The sequence below is a fragment of the Lycium ferocissimum genome, chromosome 9, assembly GCF_029784015.1.
Source record: "Lycium ferocissimum isolate CSIRO_LF1 chromosome 9, AGI_CSIRO_Lferr_CH_V1, whole genome shotgun sequence".
Classification (NCBI taxonomy): Eukaryota; Viridiplantae; Streptophyta; class Magnoliopsida; order Solanales; family Solanaceae; genus Lycium; species Lycium ferocissimum.
This window is the reverse complement of record NC_081350.1, coordinates 46,391,442-46,399,668: the sequence shown is the minus strand read 5'-3', so window position 1 is coordinate 46,399,668 and position 8,227 is coordinate 46,391,442. Positions and strand designations below refer to the sequence as shown.

At 37.2% G+C, this 8,227-nt stretch overlaps 1 pseudogene; it reads left to right on the top strand.

Moving 5' to 3' along the window:
- Positions 1-706: 706 nt before the first annotated feature.
- Positions 707-3,523, top strand: LOC132031965 (putative late blight resistance protein homolog R1A-10; annotated as a pseudogene).
- The last annotated feature ends 4,704 nt before the right edge of the window (positions 3,524-8,227 follow it).

Sequence of the window (8,227 nt, the reverse complement as noted above, 5' to 3'; positions counted from 1 at the left end):
ATGTTAATATCTTAAAATGAAATTACAAATTTCATTACGAATGAAAAAATCAACTAAAATAATTGAAGTATATCGAAAATATATTGTAATCAAGAAAAAAGTTTGTAATACACAAAAAATAGAATCAACTAAAAATGATTAATATTTCTTCCACGTATTCTAGCCAAAAATTTCTTACAAACTTACCTAGGATTTTTCATGCTTAATTATTTGCAGAAAATTTCCGTATTTCACAAATTTTTACCAAAAATTACTTGCGAATTTTTAGCATTTCTTGTGACAAAATTCGTAGGTAACTTACATGAGGAATAAATCCCCAAGTAAGTTACCTAGGAAATTTTAAATTCGCAGGTAATAATTACCCACAAGCTTTTTTCATGTGGATTTTTATTGGTAGGAAAATCCGCAGGAAACTTCGTTATCTAAGGATTTTGCTTCAAAATTCCCAAGAAAATCCCCATTTAATTTGATTTTTTCTAGTAGTAAAAACCAAAACTAGAGCTGGACTTTCAGCTGGTTGATAGAGACGAGCAAACTAAGGACCAAACTAGAGCAGACTAAGGACCAAGCTGGAAATGTTATGGAAAGACATTTGCATTTTCTGTCATTTAAATTGAGAAATTACACAACTTGTGGCCATACTGTGAAGAAACTCCCTATTTTATCACATATAAGAAAGAAATTAAGAGAGAGAGTGATATGGCTTATGCTACTATATATTACTTGGCTTATGAGAACCATACTCCAATCAATGGAACTTACCTGACGTGATCTGCAATCGTTCTATGAAAAGCTCGAATTTCTGAGAGCTATTCTTGAGAAACCATGGAAAGCAACAGACAATTTCGAGGCATTAACAAGCTTGGAAGATGAAATCGCAGAACTAGCATACACAACAGAAGATATGGTTGTAATCAAGAAATTTTGTTTAGCACAAATTGGGGAGAAAAGAAGTAAAGCTATGTCGGAGCTCCTTTTCCTCTTGGAACAAGCACTAGAATGCATTGATTCCACCGTGAAACAGTGAATGGCAACATGGGACAGGTGCAACAGCATGAAAGAACTAAAAGCACAAGCTTACTCTCTTTCCGGTATAACTGAACATGCTGTAGAGCGGCCTGAGAATATAATGATTGGCCATGAAATTGAATTCACGATGATGCTGGATCAAATTGCTAGCAGAGAAAGGGTACTAGAAGTTGTCTCAATTGTCGGGATGGGTGGCATCGGCAAGACAACTTTGGCGACCAAAATTTACAGTGATCCATTAATATTATGTCTCGATTTGATATTCGTGCAAAAGCTACTGTTTCACAAGAGTATTGTGCGAGAAATGTACTCCTAGGCCTTCTTTCTTTTACAAGTGATGAACCTTTTGATCAACTAGCAGATCGACTGCAAAAGCGTCTAAAAGGCAAGAGATAGTTGGTAGTCATTGATGACATATGGACTACAGAGGCTTGGGATGATACACAACTATGTTTCCCATACTGTAATAATGGAAGCCGAATACTCTTGACAACTCGGAATGTGGAAGTGGCTGAATATGCTAGCTTAGGTAAACCTCCTTATCAAATGCGCCTCATGAGTTTTGACGAAAGTTGAATTTTATTGTTTGAAAAGGTCTTTGTGAAAGACTCTTTACCCCATGCATTTGAACAGCTTGGGAACCAAACTGCATTAAAATGCGGAGAATTGCCACTAGCTATTGTTGTGATCGCGGGACTTCTCACCAAAATTAGCAAAGCATTGAGTGAGTGGCAAAGTGTTGCCGAGAATGTAAGTTCAGCAGTAAGCACATATGTTGATGTCCAAGGCATGAGGGTGTTGGCATTGAGTTACCATTACTTGCCCCACCACCTAAAACCATGCTTTCTATATTTTGCAATCTTCCCAAAAGATAATGTGATTGATGCCAATAGACTTGTGGAATTATGGGTTGTAGAGGGTTTTTGAAGGTAGAAGATATGCAAAGCATAGAAGAGGTGTTTGAAAAAAATCTAAAAGAACTTATTGATAGAAGTTTAGTTTCCACCCACAATTTGAAATTTGATGGAAAAATCAAGAGTTGTGGAATGCATGATGTGACCCGTGAACTCTGTTTGAGGGAAGCTCGAAACATGAATTTTGTGAATATTCTCGGAGGAAAGAGTAATCAAAATCCATGTGCACAATCCATGCAGTGTTCCTCTAAGAGTCAAGGTCGGATATGTATCCATAATGAGAAAGAATTGGCTGGGTGCCGTAACAGTGAGGCTCATTATATTATCATATTTGGTACACTACAATGCTTCGCACCGGAGTTTCCTTTCCAGCTAGTAAGAGTACAGGATCTTGCTTCAGTTAGATTTCCTGCTTTTCCCAGAGGGATACTACATTTAATTCACTTGAGATACCTAGCTTTGAGTCTTTATCCTCACTTAAAGCAGTATCTAGGATCCAAAGAAGAGGTTCCCTCATCAATAGACACTCCTCCATCGATATCAAGCCGATGTTATGTGCAAACTTTTATACTTAAGCTATCACCTCAAGCAGTGGCGGAGCCAGGATTTTCTGTAAGGGGGTTCAAAAATATGAAAAAGTAAACATACGAAGAAGCCAAGGGGGTTCAACACCTACCATATATACATAAAAAAATAATTTTAACCTTCCAATATACTGTAATTTTCTGAGGGGGTTCTGAACCCCCCATTCCGCCCCTGACCTCAAGAGGGCCAACAATTCCTTTTATATTACCATCAGATTTTGACGATGCCTCAATTGAGGCACCTCCGTTTGGACTGGAATTACTTGCGAAGTAATGAGCTTACACAGAGAAGTTTGGTTCTTAATCCCTGGTTTTGTACTGGATCTGCCTTTAGACTATTTTCCTATTTAAAGAAGTTGCAAATACGTGGCACCCGAGAAGACTTTTGTAATCGCAAGGACCTGTATGATATCTGCTACTTAGATCAGCTCGAGGAATTGGAAAATCTTACTTATCTATATGCTGCTTGCTTTCTAGAAAGAATTACACCTTCACAAAATCCTCTGAGGTTTCACAGGAAAATACCAGGTCCATCTGTTCCAGATGCTTTTCCACAAAAACTTAAGAATTTAGCTTTTAGTCGGACTTCTTTGCGGTGGAAGGATCTGAGCATTGTTGGTAAATTGCCCAAACTCGAGTCCCTTAAACTAGATTTTTTTGCCTGCACAGGCGAGGAGTGGGAAGTAGCTGAGGAAGGGTTTCCTCTTTTGCAGTTCTTGCAACTGATATGTTTGGATATTCGGTATTGCTGAGCCAGTAGTGATCACTTTCCATGCCTTGAACGACTATTTCTTCAAGGTTGCAGGCTTTTGGATTGAATCCCTCATGATTTTGCAGATATAACCACACTTGAGCTAATTGATATATGTTACTATCCTGAATCTGTTGAGAATTCCGCCAAGCAGAGTCAACAGGACATGCAACTATGCAAGTTCTATTGAGGTCCATATCCAGTGGGCTTGCAAGAAATCTTCTTCCTTAATTTACTTCTTATAATTGTTGCTTGTATTTGTGCTTCCAAATTATGTATGCTAAGACTAAGGCTTGTTTGGATCTTGACATACACCGGCTTAGAAGCGTAACCGCTTCACTCGTATGTATCTCACATAATTTGTCTTTGTCTACACGTCTTGATTTGGATTAATGAAATTTAATTATTAGAACAGTTTGTCCAAGGTGCGTAACCGCATCCTTGAGTTTCTTTTAAGCGTTTCAAAATAAGATGCATAACCGCATTCTTAATCGAAATGAAATAAATTATTAAAACGAGTTGGCCAAGGTGCATAACCGCATCCTTGAGTTTTTGAGCGTCTCAAAGTAAGATGCGTAACCGCATTCTCAATCGAAACGAGTGTTTTGAGTGTGCCTATATTTTAACTAAAGTTTAACGGATTCTAATATTCGCCTATTTTTATTCACAAGCTTAGCATTTTCTTAATGATCCAAAAAAAAAAAATTAAAACAACAAATGATATCATCGGGCGCCCAATTACCTTTTTAGTAACAACCATCTTAATCAACGCTTAAAATTAGCATCTTTTTCCAAACATTATTCAGAACCAAATTGATACAACACCCAGAAAACATATAGGAAGAGAGATTTATCACTAAACAAGATAAGAAAATTAAGGAAAAGAAAGAAGAGAAAGAAAAAGTATCCAATGACAGAAAGCAGTCGACATGATAACAAGAGAACTACATTTAATATACCAACACAGCAAATATCACTTCATTTCAATATATAATAATTAAAAATGCCAAAACATTTCAGATATAGCAAACCCATGCATCAATTTCATTATCTAAAACAATCAACAGGTTTTTAAGAGTTTATAGCGTGAAAGTGAACCTCGAAACTTTAACGTAAGCTAAAATATGCACATGAACAGAAATATAAACAAACCAGAAAAAAAAAAAAAAAAAAAAAATTGAAAGAGACAACTATAAGTTGAATAGAAAATTGAGAAAAGACCTTGAGAAAGAAATTTTCTTCAATAATTGAACCAATACAAAGCTTTCAAGCAAAGTCGAACGGAATGAACGAACCACAACACAGACCGGAAGCTCGACACAATTCGAATGGAACTGCTACGGACCAAGAACCTCACAGAACCCAACAACCTCGACCTGACCGAATCAACCGAACAGAAATGAAGGTTTCTAGGTGAGTGAGTGGTGTTTATGCATGGTTGGTTCGATCGAGGGGACAACGAGGTGGCTGTTTCAGGTGAGTTTCGTGAGTGGTTAACGGTGGTTTCAAGGGTAAATTTATGGAGCTGGTGGTTTGATGGTATATTTGGGTTGACGACGACGAAGGAGATGGTCTTATTTATAGAGATCACATAGTTGTTGATGGGTATTTGTGCCAGCTTGGTTACGCCATGAAGGGTGATTTTTTTTGTTTTTGCTTAGCTCCTATGATTCTAGCTAATATTGGGTCTTGTGACAGGATGATTTTAAACGTGAAGAGGCCACCAACTCCGGTTGTCAGCTACGGCTGATTATTGTGTATGATTAGGTCTCTAATTTTTAGGTTTTGCGGCTGATCAAAATGTGTAGTCTCTATAGGTGTTAGGAAATTATGTCTGACTTTCTTTTTATAGAGTATTTAATTTTGGTAAGATTCCTAAAAAGTCTTTCTAATACTAGGATATTCTTATTCCTAAAATGGAATATGTCATTAATATAGATAGGGATGAACTTTTGACATGTGGTGGGCTATCATTGATTCGATTTTTTATTTTTTTCTTTTTCATGAAAAGGATAAATAAAAATACCAAAAATAAATATATTAATCAACTACTTTTAATGCAAAACTAAGAAAAATCAAATAACTAGATTAAGACAAATAATTCAAAAATAATTAACTAAAAGCTAGATTAAAAGAAGCCCCCTTTTTTTTGGTAATTTTCTTCCTTTAAAATGCAAAACTTGTGCCTTAAAAATAGTGAATATTTTTGTCCTTTTTTTTTCCACAAATAAACCTACTAAATTAAAAAATAAAAGTTAAAAATGTCAAAGATTAGACTAAAAAGGAAAATTAGACGCTAAGACAGTGAAAAAGCCCTAGGAGGGTCAATAATCACGTGTCTACACTTTGAAGACGCATACACAACCTTTGGACTTCGCTGACCATAAATACTCTGACAATATGGATGGCACACAGACATGTTGAATCTTTGACCCGTAAATTATGGTAATGAGCAAGGGAGGAGCTAGGTATAGTCTAGGGGGCTCATCCGAACCTCCTTCAGTGAAAAATTACCTTTGTTTATATATGGTTAAAATTATATTTTATGTATATATAGTTGATTTTGAATACTCTTTGACTTCTTTGTGTGTTTACTTCTTCATATTTTGAACCTCTTAGTGAAAATCCTGGCTTCGCCATTTGTAATGAGCCATGTGGAACTTAGTTAGAGGGGGAGATTGTTGGGTGTGCAAATACAGTATCATATTGGTAGCTGAAAAGAAAATGAAGTTACTTATAAGGTGTTGGATACTCTTAATGATGTGAGTCATTTTGGGAAAAATCGTGCGGGCTTAACCCAAAGCGAACAATATCACATCATGTTAAGAGTATCTTTGGACCGTTTAGCCCAACTCTTACTTATCTCATAAATAGGAGGGCAATTCGCAAGAATGCCCTTCTTTTGGGGCGGTCTTTAATTTTTGCCCATTAAATTGGTGTTCTTTAATATTTGCCCTTCGCCTAATACCATGACATTTGGGGTTCGAACCCCAGCTCAGTCAAAAAATAAAAAAAAATCGCAAGGCAGAGTTTGTAGCAAAACTCTCCCTCCAGGCAGAGTGCAACTCTACCTGAGGCATAGCAAAGTTAGGCCTCAGATCCTGCCTGCAGGTAGAGTTTGCATTCAAAATCCTGCCTGAGACATGCAAAACTCTGCCTGCAAATCCCAACTTATGCCTTGCGATTTTTTTTTTGACTGAGCGAGGGTTCGAACCCGGAACCAAGGGACTTCCAGCGAAGGGCAAAATTTAAAGACCACCAATTTAAGGGGAAAAAATTAATGACCGGTGCTTTTGAAGGGCAATCCGCACAAAAAGATGTAAATAGGATACTTGAATACAAGTAACAGCAATCAACAGAAAAGATGCCTTAATGATATGGAACTCAAGAGATTTTGAATACTCGTCTCCAATGTCCTGTTGCAACTATTTGGCGAAGTTTTGCACAATAGATTTTGAACAGTTTCTTGTATCAATTAGCTCAAGTGTTGTTATATCTAGAAAATCTTGTCGGGTAGAATCCATGTACCAACAACTCAATTGGTTGCACGGATTGCAATCCAAACAGAGATGCTTCAATTGGGACATTTTCAGAATTTCATATGGTGATGTGAAAGGAAAATGCCCGTATCACGAGATGTTGGGAACTTTTTTTTTTTTAATCACGAGGCCGTGTGCGATATATTCAGCGAAGAGAGCTTACAAAAGAAGAGGGGGGCTTGGCCTGACCTCTTAAGCAGTTTAAGGAAAATTACATTGTGATTAGGATGAAATATTCCCTTAAACTGGAAGCAAAATACATGATCAGCGACAAAGAAATTAGCTTTGTCATATCTTATTCTTAAACTAGGCAGGCGATAAGCATCAGTGGTAAGCACCACAAAATGATTCTAGGCAAAAATCTATGATCGGTCGGTAGCATAGGATTATTGATTTGCAGTGTTTAGCTAGGCCATCCGCCTCTTGATTGGCCTCTCTATAACAATGTGTGACACGGAAGTTAACATGATTCGGTAGAGTATGTAAAGATCTTAGAGTCTGCGAGATTGGAATTTCTAAGGTCCATACATTTCCAATCATATTAACAATCAAAAGAGAATCAAGTTCAAGTGGCCGGTGTAACCATTTGCCATGCACCATTGTACACCAAACAAAAGCGACGCACGCTTCGGCTAAGTTATTGCACTTTTGCATCTCGATGGGGCGGAGAAAGCAATAATTAATGAGCAAGATGATCACGATCACCCCTCCATTCATTTTCCACTTTGGGCAAAAAAACTTCCATCGGTATTGATCTTAACCCGTCAGCTCTGGTTTCTTCCATTGGACCGGCTTGCAAATAACTTTTGGTTTCATCTTTCCTTTAGGCTGCACTTGTTGTGTCCATAGCGGAGAAAGCGGTCTTGGGAAAAGCGTAGGCCATTGTCCTTTGCAAGGTCCAGTCAATCTGAAACAAGATTTTGCTTTGAATAGGTTTACTGTGATCTCCATACTTGTAGGAGCAGAAACTTTTCCATAGAGCCCAGCAGATCACTATTGGAGTGATTTTAAGAATCATCTTGTGTACGCCATTGATAGCTCTCGTCTTCCACCAAATCTGCAAGTTGCTCTTTGGATTTTGATTTGTAACTTTGATGCCTAGAGGAGCTCCAAAGTAATTCCATCTATGTCTTTAAGCTTGTCCACTGTACAAAAAAATCCTCCAAAGTTTCACAGTTAGGATTAGTGCAGCATTTACAAGTAGGTAGTAATTGACTAACATGTTATTTTTCAAAATTTACAGAGTATATCATCAAATGGAAGCTTCGTTCTTAACATCTCCATGAGAGAAAGGATATTTTGAAATGAATCTTTATGCCAAACACGATTGATGAAATTCATTGCGGGAACTTAGCTCTTATTATACGCAAGCACTATGATTATCGAAATTACCATCCATGGAAGAATTCC